Source organism: Calliphora vicina, chromosome 5, assembly GCF_958450345.1.
Source record: "Calliphora vicina chromosome 5, idCalVici1.1, whole genome shotgun sequence".
In the NCBI taxonomy this organism is placed as follows: Eukaryota; Metazoa; Arthropoda; class Insecta; order Diptera; family Calliphoridae; genus Calliphora; species Calliphora vicina.
Genome location: NC_088784.1, coordinates 24,983,561 through 24,999,658, shown reverse-complemented (window position 1 = coordinate 24,999,658; position 16,098 = coordinate 24,983,561). Strand labels below are relative to the sequence as shown.

The window sequence follows — 16,098 nt, the reverse complement described above, 5'->3', positions numbered from 1 at the left end:
CTTTTAGTGTTTAAAGTATTAAAAAGTATTTTCTTAATAATAGAAATAATTTTTGTAATAAAGAAACCAAAAAAAAAACTATTTAAAATCTAGTCATGAAATTTGTATTGAAGTGTATTACATAAAATAAGAAAATTAATTTAATTAATTCCAACAAAGTTTTTGTCTAAGTAAACTTAGGAAAAGTTTAACTATAACTGTAAATAAATTTAGTAAATATCAAGTCTTAGCTGTAATTATAAATTAAATTTAAATTTAGCACACACAAACAATTTACTAACCCTAATTTGTTGTATAAAGTTTTATGTTCAAAACAAAAACCAAAAAAAAAGCAGTACAAATTTAATGAAATTTAAGTTTTCTCCCACAATTTCTAAGAAGTTTTGTTTAAGGCAAAAGTTAAAATTGTATTTGATAACATTTTTGTTTTGCCAATCAATGTATTTATTGTTTAATATTATTTGTTGTGAATTATTTATGTTGTTGTATTTTTTGTATATAAAGTATTTTAATGTATAAATTAATTTTAAATAAAATTTGTAAAATTTTCAATAACTTATTATGTATAATAAATAAATAATTCAATATGAACAAGAAACAAAAAAAAAGTGAAACGAATGAGATGTCTATAATGCTAATTATGATTGGAAAATAATAAATATTTCAAAAAAGAAAAATCATATGTGTCTGGTTTATTTTTTAATAATACGTCACATTAAATAAATAATTTTTTTACAGAGCAGTGTTTAGCCAACCAAATAAATAGGAATTCAATTCTAGTCTCTTCACATCCTCCAGATTCTGAAATTGCTAAAACAATCCATTTCAGTACAAGATATTTAGTACGAGGCATTGATCAAGTAATTGTATCTGTTCTAAAAATATGTAAATGACTTAAGTAATTGTTAATAAATTTTAAATGATAAAACACACTTCTATTAAATAATGCACAGGTTTCGATAGAGAAAATGAAGGTTTGTATATTTGTATTATAAAGTCTATCAAATAGAAGGAGCATTCTTTCGATTTCATGGATTTTAAGCATCTCGTAACCATCTATATCCTTGTGTATTTGGTAAGTATAGCTTTATGTATTTATAATCGAATATAAACCAAATATTATTAAGTGACAGACAATCGTAATCATTCCGTCGACGAACGTAGACTTAGTTCTATTTCTCTTCAAGTTCAGGTTCTAGTTCTGTTCTAGTTCTGTTCTAGTTCTGTTCTAGTTCTGTTCTAGTTCTGTTCTAGTTCTGTTCTAGTTCTGTTCTAGTTCTGTTCTAGTTCTGTTCTAGTTCTGTTCTAGTTCTGTTCTAGTTCTGTTCTAGTTCTGTTCTAGTTCTGTTCTAGTTCTGTTCTAGTTCTGTTCTAGTTCTGTTCTAGTTCTGTTCTAGTTCTGTTCTAGTTCTGTTCTAGTTCTGTTCTAGTTCTGTTCTAGTTCTGTTCTAGTTCTGTTCTAGTTCTGTTCTAGTTCTGTTCTAGTTCTGTTCTAGTTCTGTTCTAGTTCTGTTCTAGTTCTGTTCTAGTTCTGTTCTAGTTCTGTTCTAGTTCTGTTCTAGTTCTGTTCTAGTTCTGTTCTAGTTCTGTTCTAGTTCTGTTCTAGTTCTGTTCTAGTTCTGTTCTAGTTCTGTTCTAGTTCTGTTCTAGTTCTGTTCTAGTTCTGTTCTAGTTCTGTTCTAGTTCTGTTCTAGTTCTGTTCTAGTTCTGTTCTAGTTCTGTTCTAGTTCTGTTCTAGTTCTGTTCTAGTTCTGTTCTAGTTCTGTTCTAGTTCTGTTCTAGTTCTGTTCTAGTTCTGTTCTAGTTCTGTTCTAGTTCTGTTCTAGTTCTGTTCTAGTTCTGTTCTAGTTCTGTTCTAGTTCTGTTCTAGTTCTGTTCTAGTTCTGTTCTAGTTCTGTTCTAGTTCTGTTCTAGTTCTGTTCTAGTTCTGTTCTAGTTCTGTTCTAGTTCTGTTCTAGTTCTGTTCTAGTTCTGTTCTAGTTCTGTTCTAGTTCTGTTCTAGTTCTGTTCTAGTTCTGTTCTAGTTCTGTTCTAGTTCTGTTCTAGTTCTGTTCTAGTTCTGTTCTAGTTCTGTTCTAGTTCTGTTCTAGTTCTGTTCTAGTTCTGTTCTAGTTCTGTTCTAGTTCTGTTCTAGTTCTGTTCTAGTTCTGTTCTAGTTCTGTTCTAGTTCTGTTCTAGTTCTGTTCTAGTTCTGTTCTAGTTCTGTTCTAGTTCTGTTCTAGTTCTGTTCTAGTTCTGTTCTAGTTCTGTTCTAGTTCTGTTCTAGTTCTGTTCTAGTTCTGTTCTAGTTCTGTTCTAGTTCTGTTCTAGTTCTGTTCTAGTTCTGTTCTAGTTCTGTTCTAGTTCTGTTCTAGTTCTGTTCTAGTTCTGTTCTAGTTCTGTTCTAGTTCTGTTCTAGTTCTGTTCTAGTTCTGTTCTAGTTCTGTTCTAGTTCTGTTCTAGTTCTGTTCTAGTTCTGTTCTAGTTCTGTTCTAGTTCTGTTCTAGTTCTGTTCTAGTTCTGTTCTAGTTCTGTTCTAGTTCTGTTCTAGTTCTGTTCTAGTTCTGTTCTAGTTCTGTTCTAGTTCTGTTCTAGTTCTGTTCTAGTTCTGTTCTAGTTCTGTTCTAGTTCTGTTCTAGTTCTGTTCTAGTTCTGTTCTAGTTCTGTTCTAGTTCTGTTCTAGTTCTGTTCTAGTTCTGTTCTAGTTCTGTTCTAGTTCTGTTCTAGTTCTGTTCTAGTTCTGTTCTAGTTCTGTTCTAGTTCTGTTCTAGTTCTGTTCTAGTTCTGTTCTAGTTCTGTTCTAGTTCTGTTCTAGTTCTGTTCTAGTTCTGTTCTAGTTCTGTTCTAGTTCTGTTCTAGTTCTGTTCTAGTTCTGTTCTAGTTCTGTTCTAGTTCTGTTCTAGTTCTGTTCTAGTTCTGTTCTAGTTCTGTTCTAGTTCTGTTCTAGTTCTGTTCTAGTTCTGTTCTAGTTCTGTTCTAGTTCTGTTCTAGTTCTGTTCTAGTTCTGTTCTAGTTCTGTTCTAGTTCTGTTCTAGTTCTGTTCTAGTTCTGTTCTAGTTCTGTTCTAGTTCTGTTCTAGTTCTGTTCTAGTTCTGTTCTAGTTCTGTTCTAGTTCTGTTCTAGTTCTGTTCTAGTTCTGTTCTAGTTCTGTTCTAGTTCTGTTCTAGTTCTGTTCTAGTTCTGTTCTAGTTCTGTTCTGTTCTAGTTCTGTTCTAGTTCTGTTCTAGTTCTGTTCTAGTTCTGTTCTGTTCTAGTTCTGTTCTGTTCTAGTTCTGTTCTAGTTCTGTTCTAGTTCTGTTCTAGTTCTGTTCTAGTTCTGTTCTAGTTCTGTTCTAGTTCTGTTCTAGTTCTGTTCTAGTTCTGTTCTAGTTCTGTTCTAGTTCTGTTCTAGTTCTGTTCTAGTTCTGTTCTAGTTCTGTTCTAGTTCCGTTCTAGTTCTGTTCTAGTTCTGTTCTAGTTCTGTTCTAGTTCTGTTCTAGTTCTGTTCTAGTTCTGTTCTAGTTCTGTTCTAGTTCTGTTCTAGTTCTGTTCTAGTTCTGTTCTAGTTCTGTTCTAGTTCTGTTCTAGTTCTGTTCTAGTTCTGTTCTAGTTCTGTTCTAGTTCTGTTCTAGTTCTGTTCTAGTTCTGTTCTAGTTCTGTTCTAGTTCTGTTCTAGTTCTGTTCTAGTTCTGTTCTAGTTCTGTTCTAGTTCTGTTCTAGTTCTGTTCTAGTTCTGTTCTAGTTCTGTTCTAGTTCTGTTCTAGTTCTGTTCTAGTTCTGTTCTAGTTCTGTTCTAGTTCTGTTCTAGTTCTGTTCTAGTTCTGTTCTAGTTCTGTTCTAGTTCTGTTCTAGTTCTGTTCTAGTTCTGTTCTAGTTCTGTTCTAGTTCTGTTCTAGTTCTGTTCCAATACACGTTTATTAATCATGCACCTGCACACTCCTACAAAAATATGTATTATATTAACACAATTTAAATATGTAGTACTCAACAGCATAAACTTTGATTAGGTATGTATATAATTTCACTGTTATAAAAGCTTCCTGGAAATCAAAACAATAAAGTGTTTTAATAATGGTAATTAAAACTAATTTGTATGAATTCTTATATCTGCACAATGAGCACTGCCAATTAAGCAAAAAATAAATAACACGAGAACCCAGCAGCACCCACACAACTGAAAATATATTGTTTTTCCATAAAAACTGAAAAGTTTGTAATATTAATCAATTTGCTTATTTGCAGTTACAAATTCTCACACATGGATAGACAGCGTTATTAAAAACGAAGCAGTAGCAGCAGCAAATAATCAAAAATTTTATATGAAAAATATTGTATCTAATTGGAGCAAAAGAGAAGAAAAAATTAAATAAATTTTATAATTGAAAAAAACTAAAACAGTGAAACACATAATAACGTAATTTAAATGGAAATACATACAAGTTTCTTCTTATAATTAACTTTAGTCTTAAGATTTTTATAACAAAATACCAAAGTTCCTTATTTAAATTTAATAATAAACCGCCCAATAAGTCATACATTTCATAACTCTATAATAAATATACAATTTAAGGCGTAAAATCAACATATTTTTATAACACTCTTGATAGAAAGAAATCGAAGTCAAAAAGAAATATTATTTCAGAATAAAAATAAAAACTAATTTGCATAATTTTAAGAATTTCACCAACAACCAAAATAAAGAAATGAAAACAATAACAGAAAACAAAAGTGTAATAAATTTTATTTTTCTTTGCTGTTTTTTTGGGGAGAAAGAAGTGTTAAAACAAATGGCTTGTTGTTGAGAGAACAAATGTAACAAGTAAGTTTTTATTTTTGTTTGTTTGTAGATTATTATTTTATGCTGATTTTTATGTTGCTGACAAAGTAACAGAGAATTGTAAATGCCCTTCATAAAATCTTGAATTTTATAAGAGATATAGTGTAAGTAATATACTTTTTAAGGACTTAATTTAATATACATGTGAATTGTTTTAATTTTTGTTATCAAATTTGCATATTATATTAATCACATTAATTGTCATTCTTTTTTAAGGTTTCATAAATTTTTTTAAATTAATAAAATCTATAAATTTTTAAAAAAGAATTTAATATTTGTTTTGTTATACTAATTTAAAATTTATATTATGAATTTTTGCTTTTATTTTTATTTCGTTTTGTAAATTTTATTAATTTTGAGAAAAAGGATATATGACGAGCTTCTTTATTAATGAACTACTTTTTACCAAATATGTACATTCTTTTGGCAGCCATAATTCTCATTATTTCTCCTGGTTTCATATAATTTTGGTTATTTTTTTTCGAAATTTTCATGAATTTTTTGAAAAATTATTTTCTACATGAAATTTATTATGTCTTGAAATTATTAAAAAATTATAATTATTGTTTTTGCTTTAAAATTTTTAAAAATTTTGATAATTTACTTCATTTTGACTAATTTTTACCAAATTTGCCCATTATATTGGTAGCGTTAATTTTCATCCCTTCTCCTAGTTTCATATAATTCTGGTGATTTTGTTAGAAATTTTCAAGAATTTTTTGAAAAATAGTTTTCTACATGAAATTTATTATTTGTCTTAAAATTATTAAAAAATTATAATTATTTTTTTCCCTTTCAAATTTATAACAATTTGAATAATTTACCTCAATTCCAGAAAAAGGATATATGACAAACTTCTTTATATCCTGACTAATTTGTATCAAATTTTCACATTATATTGGCAGCCTTAATTCACATCCTTTCTCCTGGTCTCATATAATTCTGGTGATTTTTTAGAAATTTTCATACATTTTTTGAAAAATAGTTTTCTACATAAAATTTAATAATTGTCTTAAAATTATTAAAAAATTATAATTATTGTTTTCACTTTCAAATTTGTAACAATTTTGATAATTTACCTCAAGTCCAGAAAAAGGATATATGACAAACTTCTTTATACCTTGACTAATTTTTACCAAATTTGCTTTTTATATTGGCAGCGTTAATTTTCATCCTTTCTCGTATTTTCATATAATTCTGGAGATTTTTTAGAAATTTTCATGAATTTTTTGAAAAATAGTTTTCTACATGAAATTTATTATTTGTCTTAAAATTATTAAAATATATAATTATTGTTTTCCCTTTAAAATTTTTAACAATTTTGATATTTAACCTCAATTCCAGTAAAAGGATATATGACAAACTTCTTTAAAACTTAACTAATTTTTACCAAATTTGCACATTACATTGGCAGCGTCAATTGTCAGCCTTTCTCCTAGTTTCATATAACTCTGGTGATTTTTTAGAAATTTCCAAGCATTTTTTGAAAATTATTTTCTACATGAAATTTATTATTTGTCTTAAAACTATTAAAAAATTATAATTATTGTTTTTGCTTTCAAAATTTATAACAATTTTGATAATTTAACTCAATTCCAGAAAAAGGATATATGACAAACTTCTTTAAAACTTGACTATTTTTTACAAAATTTGAACTTTATATTGGCAGCTTTTATTCACATTCTTTCTCCTATTTTCATATAATTCTGGTGATTTTTTTTAGAAATTTTCATGAATTTTTTGAAAAATAGTTTTCTACATGAAATTTATTATTTGTCTTAAAATTATTAAAAAATTATAATTATTGTTTTCGCTATCAAATTTATAACAATTTGGATAATTTACCTCAATTCCAGAAAAAGGATATATGACAAACTTCTTTATACCTTGACTAATTTTAACCAAATTTGCTCATTATATTGGCAGCGTTAATTCTCATTCTTTCTCCTAGTTTCATATAATTCTGGTGATTTTTTAGAAATTTCCATGAATTTTTTGAAAAATTATTTTCTACCTGAAATTTATTATTTATCTTAAAACTATTAAAAAATTATAATTATTGTTTTTGCTTTAAAAATTTATAACAATTTTGGTAATTTACCTCAATTCTTGCTCATTATATTGGCAGCGTTAATTTTCATCCTTTCTCCTAGTTTCATATAATTCTGGTGATTGTTTAGAAATTTATAAGCCTTTTTTGAAAATTTATTTTCTACATGAAATTTAATATTTGTTTCAAATTATTAGAAAATTGTAATTGTTGTTTTCTCTTTCAATTTTATAACAATTTTGATAATTTAACTCAATTCTAGAAAAAGGATATATGACAAACTTCTTTATATCTTGACTAATTTTAACCAAATTTGCACATTATATTGGCAGCGTTAATTCTCATTCTTTCTCCTAGTTTCATATAATTCTGGTGATTTTTTAGAAATTTCCATGAATTTTTTGAAAAATTATTTTCTACCTGAAATTTATTATTTATCTTAAAACTATTAAAAAATTATAATTATTGTTTTTGCTTTAAAAATTTATAACAATTTTGGTAATTTACCTCAATTCTTGCTCATTATATTGGCAGCGTTAATTTTCATCCTTTCTCCTAGTTTCATATAATTCTGGTGATTGTTTAGAAATTTATAAGCCTTTTTTGAAAATTTATTTTCTACATGAAATTTAATATTTGTTTAAAATTATTAAAAAATTATAATTATTTTTTTCCCTTTCAAATTTATAACAATTTGAATAATTTACCTCAATTCCAGAAAAAGGATATATGACAAACTTCTTTATATCCTGACTAATTTGTATCAAATTTTCACATTATATTGGCAGCCTTAATTCACATCCTTTCTCCTGGTCTCATATAATTCTGGTGATTTTTTAGAAATTTTCATACATTTTTTTAAAAATAGTTTTCTACCTGAAATTTATTATTTGTCTTAAAACTATTAAAAAATTATAATTATTGTTTTTGCTTTCAAAATTTATAACAATTTTGATAATTTACCTCAATTCCAGAAAAAGGATATATGACAAACTTTTATAAAACTTGAGTAATTTTTACCGAATTTGCACTTTATATTGGCAGCCTTAATTCACATCCTTTCTCCTAGTTTCATATAATTCTGGTGATTTTTTAGAAATTTTCATGAATTTTTTGAAAAATTATTTTCTACATGAAATTTATTATTTGTCTTAAAATTATTAAAATATTATAATTATTGCTTTCGCTTTCAAATTTATAACAATTTTGATAATTTACCAAAATTTCAGAAAAAGGATATACGACCAACTTTTTTAAAGCTTGACCAAATTTGCACATTACATTGGCAGCCTTAATTCTCATTCTTTCTCCTATTTTCATATAATTCTGACGATTTTTTAGATATTTTCATGATTTAATTTTCATCCTTTCTCCTAGTTTCATATAATTCTGGTGATTTTTTTTTAGAAATTTTCAAGCATTTTTTTAAAAATTATTTTCTGCATGAAATTTTATATTCGTCTTAAAATTAATAAAAAAAATTATAATTATTGTTTTTGCCTTAAATTTTATAAAAATTTTGATAATTTACTTCAATTTCAGAAAAAGGATATATGACAAACTTCTTTATACCTTGACTAATTTTTACCAAATTTGCACATTGTATTAGCAGCGGTAATTCTCATTCTTTCTCGTAGTTTCACATAATTCTGGTGATTTTTTTTACAAATTTTCATGAATTTTTTGAAAAATTATTTTCTACATGAAATTTATTATGTCTTAAAACTATTCAAAAATTATAATTATTGTTTTCCCTTTCAAATTTATAACAATTTTGATAATTTACCACAATTTCAGAAAAAGGATATACGACCAACTTCTTTAAAGCTTGACCAATTTTTAACAAATTTGCACATTACATTGGCAGCGTTAATTTTCATCCTTTCTCCTAGTTTCATATAATTCTGGTGATTTTTTAGAAATTTTCCAACATTTTTTTAAAAATAGTTTTCTACATGAAATTTATTATTTGTCTTAAAATTATTAAAAAATAATAATTATTGTTTTCGCTTTCAAATTTATAACAATTTTGATAATTTACCTTAATTTCAGAAAAAGGATATATGACAAACTTCTTTATACCTTGACTAATAGTTACCAAATTTGCACATTATATTGGCAGCCTTAATTCACATTCTTTCTCCTAGCTTCATATAATTCTGGTGATTTTTTAGAAATTTTCATGCATTTTTTGAAAAATAGTTTTCTACATAAAATTTAATAATTGTCTTAAAATTATTAAAAAATTATAATTATTGTTTTCACTCTCAAATTTGTAACAATTTTGATAATTTACCTCAAGTCCAGAAAAAGGATATATGACAAACTTCTTTATACCTTGAGTAATTTTTACCAAATTTGCACATTATACTGGCAGCCTTAATTCTCATTCATTCTCCTAGTTTCATCTAATTCTGGCGATTTTTCAAAAATTTTCATGAATTTTTTGAAATTTTTTTTCTATATGAAATTTAATATTTGTCCTAAAATTATTAAAAAATTGTAATTATTGTTTTCGCTTTCAAATTTATAACAATTTTGATAATTTACCTAAATTCCAGAAGGAGGATATATGACAAACTTCTTTATACCTTGACTAATTTTTACCAAATTTACACCTTATATTGACAGCGTTAATTTTCATCCTTTCTCATAGTTTCATATAATTCTGGTGTTTTTTTTAGAAATTTTCATGAATTTTTTTAAAATTTTTTTTTCTACAAAAAATTTAATATTCGTCTTAAACTTATTAAAAAACTATAATTATTGTATTCGCTTTCCAATTTATGACAATTTTGATAATTTACCTCAATTCCTGAAAAAGGATATATGAGAAACTTCTTTATACCTTGACTAATTTTTACCAAATTTGCACATTATATTGGCAGCGTTAATATTCTTCCTTTCTTGTAGTTTCATACAATTCTGGTGATTTTTTAGAAATTTTCAAGCATTTTGTGAAAAATTATTTTCTATATGAAATTTATTATTTGTCTTAAAATTATTAAAAAATTATAATTATTGCTTTCGCTTTCAAATTTATAACAATTTTGATAATTTAACTCAATTCCAGAAAAAGGATATACGACAAACTTCTTTAAAACTTGACCAATTTTTACCAAATTTGCACATTATATTGGCAGCGTTAATTTTCTTCCTTTCTCCTAGTTTCATATAATTCTGGCGATTTTTTAGAAATTTTCAAGGTTTTTTTGAAAAATTATTTTCTACATGAAATTTAATATTTACTTTTTATTCGTTCTTAATGACAGTCTTAAATAATTTACTTGGTAAATGTACTGTAGGGCATTTGGATTCATAAAAAAAGTGTTTCAAAACAAAATGTCACTAAGAAACTGTAAACAAATTTATTATTACTTAGAAATGTACCAAAAAAAAAGTAAAAAACAAAAGCTAAAACTTTTTTTTTGTTTTAGGGGCACAAATGGCTCTTTAAATAAGTATTTATTTAGTAAAATTTTAAAACACATTGAATAAGAAAATTGCCTTAAAGTTACACTAAAACTTTAAAACCCACATACTTGCCCCAAATGTGGACCCAAAATTCAAACTCAAACTTTGACAAGCATAAACAAAAACTTTATTAAACATTTTATTGGCTTAATTTATGCAAACAAAGAGAGAAAGAAGTTGTTTGTTTTGTAGGTAAATGTTCAAGTTAAAGAGATTAAAACCTTAAATAAAAAAGATTTCTGTAAAGAAGCCAAAAGAAATCTTACCTTTTTGGAATGGTTGGCTGAATGTTTTTCTGTTGAAAACAGGGAAAAAGGTTAAAATTAACAATATGTATAAATATTTTAAAGATTACGCCTGTTACAAAAAGGAAGAGGTGATAAAATTGTATGAAAAAAGGTCTGCAATCAAGGCAGTTTAGGTATGTAATCTCTTCTAGCTTAAATTTCTCTATTTAGTTGTTTATTCTTATAGCCTTTACACACGCACGTGATAATGAGGCTAATAATAGGGGAATATTCAGCTTAAGCTGTTAGGTAGTTGCTTCAAAACAAGAATTTATGTAAATCTGGGGAAGGAAATTTAAACTGAAATTCTAAGAATTTATGAAAACTTGTTAACAAATATTTTAACAAACATAAGTCTTTAAAATTAGTTATATTAAGGGGAAAATTATGCAAGCACATAGAGCTACTAAATTTAGTGAATCCCCTCTCCCCAATATTGCTGATAAAATTTATGTTTTTTGTCTACAGCTCTATTAAAATTATTTACCACAATTTCTTTTCATCGTGATAACACAATAATTTTCCACATGTGCAGAATTAAACGTAAAATTGTCATAATTCTTAAATGAAACATACCAGCGTAAATAATACATTTTAACTCGTACATTAAAGTTTGGCATTTATATTCAGTAGGTTGGTTGTTCTATCTTAAATAAAACGTGAATTAGTAGTAGAATAAAGTTCATATAATAATAATTTACCGATAAAACGATGCAGTAATTCAAACTAAGTCAAAACTCATAGACACGAGTCTGGCATATAATTAGAAATTGCTGCAGGAAAACTGTATGATAGAGGAGAAAAACATGAGAATTATGATGTTGTTGATTATGTGGCTTTAAGATATAGTAATGTAAAAATATATGATTAAAGAAAATAAAGTTTCAATAAGAATGTATTAAGATTTAATATTGAGGCAAAAATATGCTTCCATTATGGCTAAAATGTGACGATTGAACACAAAATATTACTGTAGAAACACCTACGATTGAAGCTAAAATATGGCTGTACTTGCTGACCCGGTGCGCTTCGCCACCCCAATTACAAGAAAGAAGTCTCACTTTGTGAATCTAATTGTAAATGTCTAATTTCATATTTCTGGGTCCATTATTATAGAAAATGCAAAATGTGTTCCTAATTTTAAATTTTTAGGTTTATTAGTATTATAAAATATTCAAAAAGTACCATTGCAATAAGGAAATAGTACCATTGATTATCACTTTTAAATTCGCATTCACTAAACCAAGTTTGAATCAACTAATTTTGTTTCTATAATACTTAATATTTAATAAGTTATCACAAAACCGAAACCGATCGGTTTTTTAATTTTTTAAAACCGAAACCGCGTTTTTGAAATTCTTCGATTTTTTGGAAACTCTTGGTCCATTATTATAGGAAATTCAAAAAAGTACCCATGAGAATAAAAAAAAGTACCACGAAGTATGCCCTTGAATTTTCACTCACTTGGGACCAAATACTCCTAATTTCATATTTCTATGTCCATTATTACAAAATATTAAAAAAGTACCATTAGAATATATAAAAAGTACCAAAAATCTCCCACTTGTGGTTTCCCACACTCGGGTCCATATAAGCTTAATTTCATGGCTTTAGGTTCATTGGTGAAGAAATTACAAAAAGTACCATTCGAATAAAGAAAAAGTACCAAAAAGTCTACCCCTAGAATTCTCACTCATTTTAGAACATATACGATTAATTTCATATTTGTATGTCCATTATTACAGAAAATTCAAAAAGTACCATTAGAATATATAAAAAGTACCAAAAATCAGACACTTGTGGTCACTCCGGTCCATATAAGCTTTACTTCATGTTTCTAGGTTCATTGGTGAAGAAATTACAAAAAGTACCATTCGAATAAAGAAAAAGTACCAAAAAGTCTACCCCTAGAATTCTCACTTAGGACCATATATGCTTAATTTCATGTTTCTAAGTTCATTGTTATAGAAAATTCAAAAAAGTACCATTAGAATAATAAAAATTACCAAAAAGTCTCCCCCTATAATTCTCCCTCACTTATGACCATTATTAATTTCATATTTTTATGTCCATTGTTACAGAAAATTCAAAAAGTACCATTAGAATATAGAAAAAGTACCAAAAAGCAGAAACTTGTGAATTCCCACTCACTGGGGTCCATATAGGCTTTATTGCATGTTTTTAGGTTCATTGGTGAAGAAATTACAAAAAGTACCATTCGAATAAAGAAAAAGTACCAAAAAGTCTCCCCCTAGAATTCTCACTGACTTAGGACCTTGTATGCTTAATTTCATGTTTCTAAGTCCATTGTTATAGAAAATTAGAAAAAGTACCATTATAATAAAGAAAAAGTACCATGAAGTATCCGCTTAAAATTTTCACTCACATAGGACCATATACGCTTTATTTCATATTTATAGGTCCATTATTATAGAAAATTCAAAAAGTACAATTAGAATATAGAAAAAATACCAAGAAGCAACCACTTGTGAATTCAAACTCACGCGGGTCCATATAAGCTTTATTTCATGTTTCTAGGTTCATTGGTGAAGAAATTTCAAAAACTACCATTCGAATAAAGAAACAGTACCAAAAAGTCTCCCCTTAGAATTCTCACTCACTTAGGACAATATATGTATGCTTAATTTCCTGTTTCTAAGTCCATTGTCATATAAAATTCAAAAAGTACCATTAAATGAATAAAAAAGTACCTATAGTTCAGTTCTCACATTTTGGTATCTAAATATTATACCCTATTCCTAACACTAACTTCACTCAGATACATATCAGCTAACTTTAATGTCGATAACTGAAATAATTTAAAATGTTAAAAAAGTACCATTAGGAGAAAAGTACGAATTTCCCTTTTCTTTGAAATTTAAAAATATTCCATTTTGCCAAAATTGTTTATGCTACAGGCATGTCTCAAAATATTAAAATCTGTGTTAATGTGCCCAAGAATAAATATGTTTTAAAAAAAGTACCAAACTGTTTACCCCGATTTGGTACTCGAGTTCCAGATAATACCCTGTTAGTTAATTTTTGTATGAATCCAGGAACCAACGTTAAAAAAATTATCAAAATTGGCTTAATAATTTCAAATATAATGTATTTTCCCGATTTTATCCCCTTTTTGGTACCTTTTTTATCCCCATTGAGGTGGTAAAATTTTATTCAAATAAATTTCTGTAACGTATGTCTATGTCAAATTACAGAAAAACATATTTTATGAAAAAGTACCAAAAATAAACACAATTTTTATCCCTTAATGGTTCGAATTTCCAAAAAGTACCAAACTTGTATTTTTTATTTTTTGTTAATTAAAGAATACGATTTAAAATTTGTTTCTATGTTTATTGGTTTAAAAGATACATAGGGTGCAAAAAAAGTACCAAAATACAGTTTTTACTTGTTTTCTCCCCTAAAAGTTTCGAATTTCGAAAAAGTACGAAACACCTGTCAACTTATTTTTTAATGGAGTAACATGCAATTTCAAGTTTTTTTGTATCTTTATTTCTTTTGAAGATATAAGGTTACCGAAATTACCCGTTTTTACCCTTTTTTACCCCCTAAATGTTCGAATTTCCAAAAATCCCTTCTTATCGGATCGTTTTTGGGAGGGAGCAACCCACTGTCGTGATTCTAACTTCTGCCGTTTGGGCTGTGCGATGATGAATCAGTCAGTCAGTCAGTAACGTTACTCTTTTATATATATAGATAAAGACCAAAAATTTTAGCTAAAATATGACTGTATAAACACATAAGATTGAAGCTAAAATATGACTGCATAAAGACCTAAGATTGAAGCTAAAATATGTCTGGAGAAAGGCTTAAGATTGAAGCTAAAATATGACTGTATAAAGACCTACAATTGAAGTTAAATTATGAATGTATAAGGACCTAGGATTGAAGTTAAAATATGGCTGTATAACGACCTAAGATTGAAGCTAAAATATGGCTGTATAAAGACCTACAATTGAAGTTAAATTATGAATGTATAAAGACCTAAGATTGAAGCTAAAATATGACTGTATAAAGACCTGCAATTGAAGCTAAATTATGACTGTATATAGACCTAAGATTGACGCTAAAATATGACTGTATAAAGACATAATATTGAAGCTAAAATATGACTGTATAAAGACCCAAGATTGAGTTAAAATATGACTGTATAAAGACATAAGATTGAAGCTAAATTATGACTCTATAAAGACATAATATTGAAGCTAAATTGTAACTTTATAAAGACCTACAATTAAAGCTAAATTATGACTGTATATAGACCAAAGATTGACGCTAAAATATGACTGTATAAAGACGTAATATTGAAGCTAATTTATGACTGTATAAAGACATAAGATTGAAGCTAAAATACGACTGTATAAAGACCTAAGGTTTAAGCTCAAATATGACTGTATAAAGACCTACAATTGAAGCTAAATTAGGACTGTATAAAGACCTAAGATTGAAGCTAAATTACGACTGTATAAAGAACTAAGATTGAAGCCAAAATATGACTGTATAACGACCTAAGATTTAAGCTAAAATATGACTGTATAAAGACCTGTAATTGAAGCTAAATTACGACTGTATAAAGACCTAAGATTGAAGCTAAATTACGACTGTATAAAGACATAAGATTGAAGCCAAAATATGACTGTATAACGACCTAAGATTTAAGCTAAAATATGACTGTATAAAGACCTACAATTGAAGCTAAATTACGACTGTATAAAGACCTAAGATTTAAGCTAAAATATGACTGTATAAAGACCTGTAATTGAAGCTAAATTATGACTGTATAAAGACCAAAGATTGATGCTAAGTTATGACTGTATAAAGACCCAAGATTGAAGTTAAATTATGACTGTATAAAGATCTAAGATTGAAGCTAAAATATGACTGTATAAAGACCTAATATTAAAACCAAAATTTGACTGTATAAAGACCTACGTTTGAAGCTGAAATATGACTGTATAAAGTATTTCCTTTAAAGTTTTCTATATTTTTGATCTTTTATAACTTTAAATATTGCCCTTCTTAGCTGAAGAAAAATAACTTCTCCCCTTTTGTCACAGTGCACACAAAATTTCTCAAATAATTTATTTTTGAACATCCGTTTCATATTTCCCCTTTTTTATTTTTCAAATCAGATTTATTTTTGTGGCAAAATAACCCTGGAAAAAAGGTTATAATTTTGATTATATTTTGCATTATTTCATTCATTTTTTCTCTTTTCTCAACTTAAGCAAACACATTTATCCTTTTATTTTACCAAAAAATAAAAAGAAAACAAAATCTTATTTTATTTGATAAATTATTTGCAAATTTGGTTGCACGTCGGAAAAAAAAATAATCTGAAGATGAAGGTCTAAAAGTCATGTATGTAGGTATATTAGGGTGGTTCTAATAAAATAGTTTACATCATTTTAAGATATTCAGTCCAATTATGAATAAAAAATTGCTTGGGAGTTTGTTCCCCGGGAGTTTTT

General features: G+C 27.0%; 1 protein-coding gene across 1 annotated transcript in view; it reads left to right on the top strand.

Moving 5' to 3' along the window:
* CCHa2-R (CCHamide-2 receptor) overlaps window positions 1–16,098 on the top strand; it is a 139,088-nt gene that overhangs the window by 13,688 nt on the left and 109,302 nt on the right. The gene's annotated exons all lie outside the window — the stretch shown is intronic.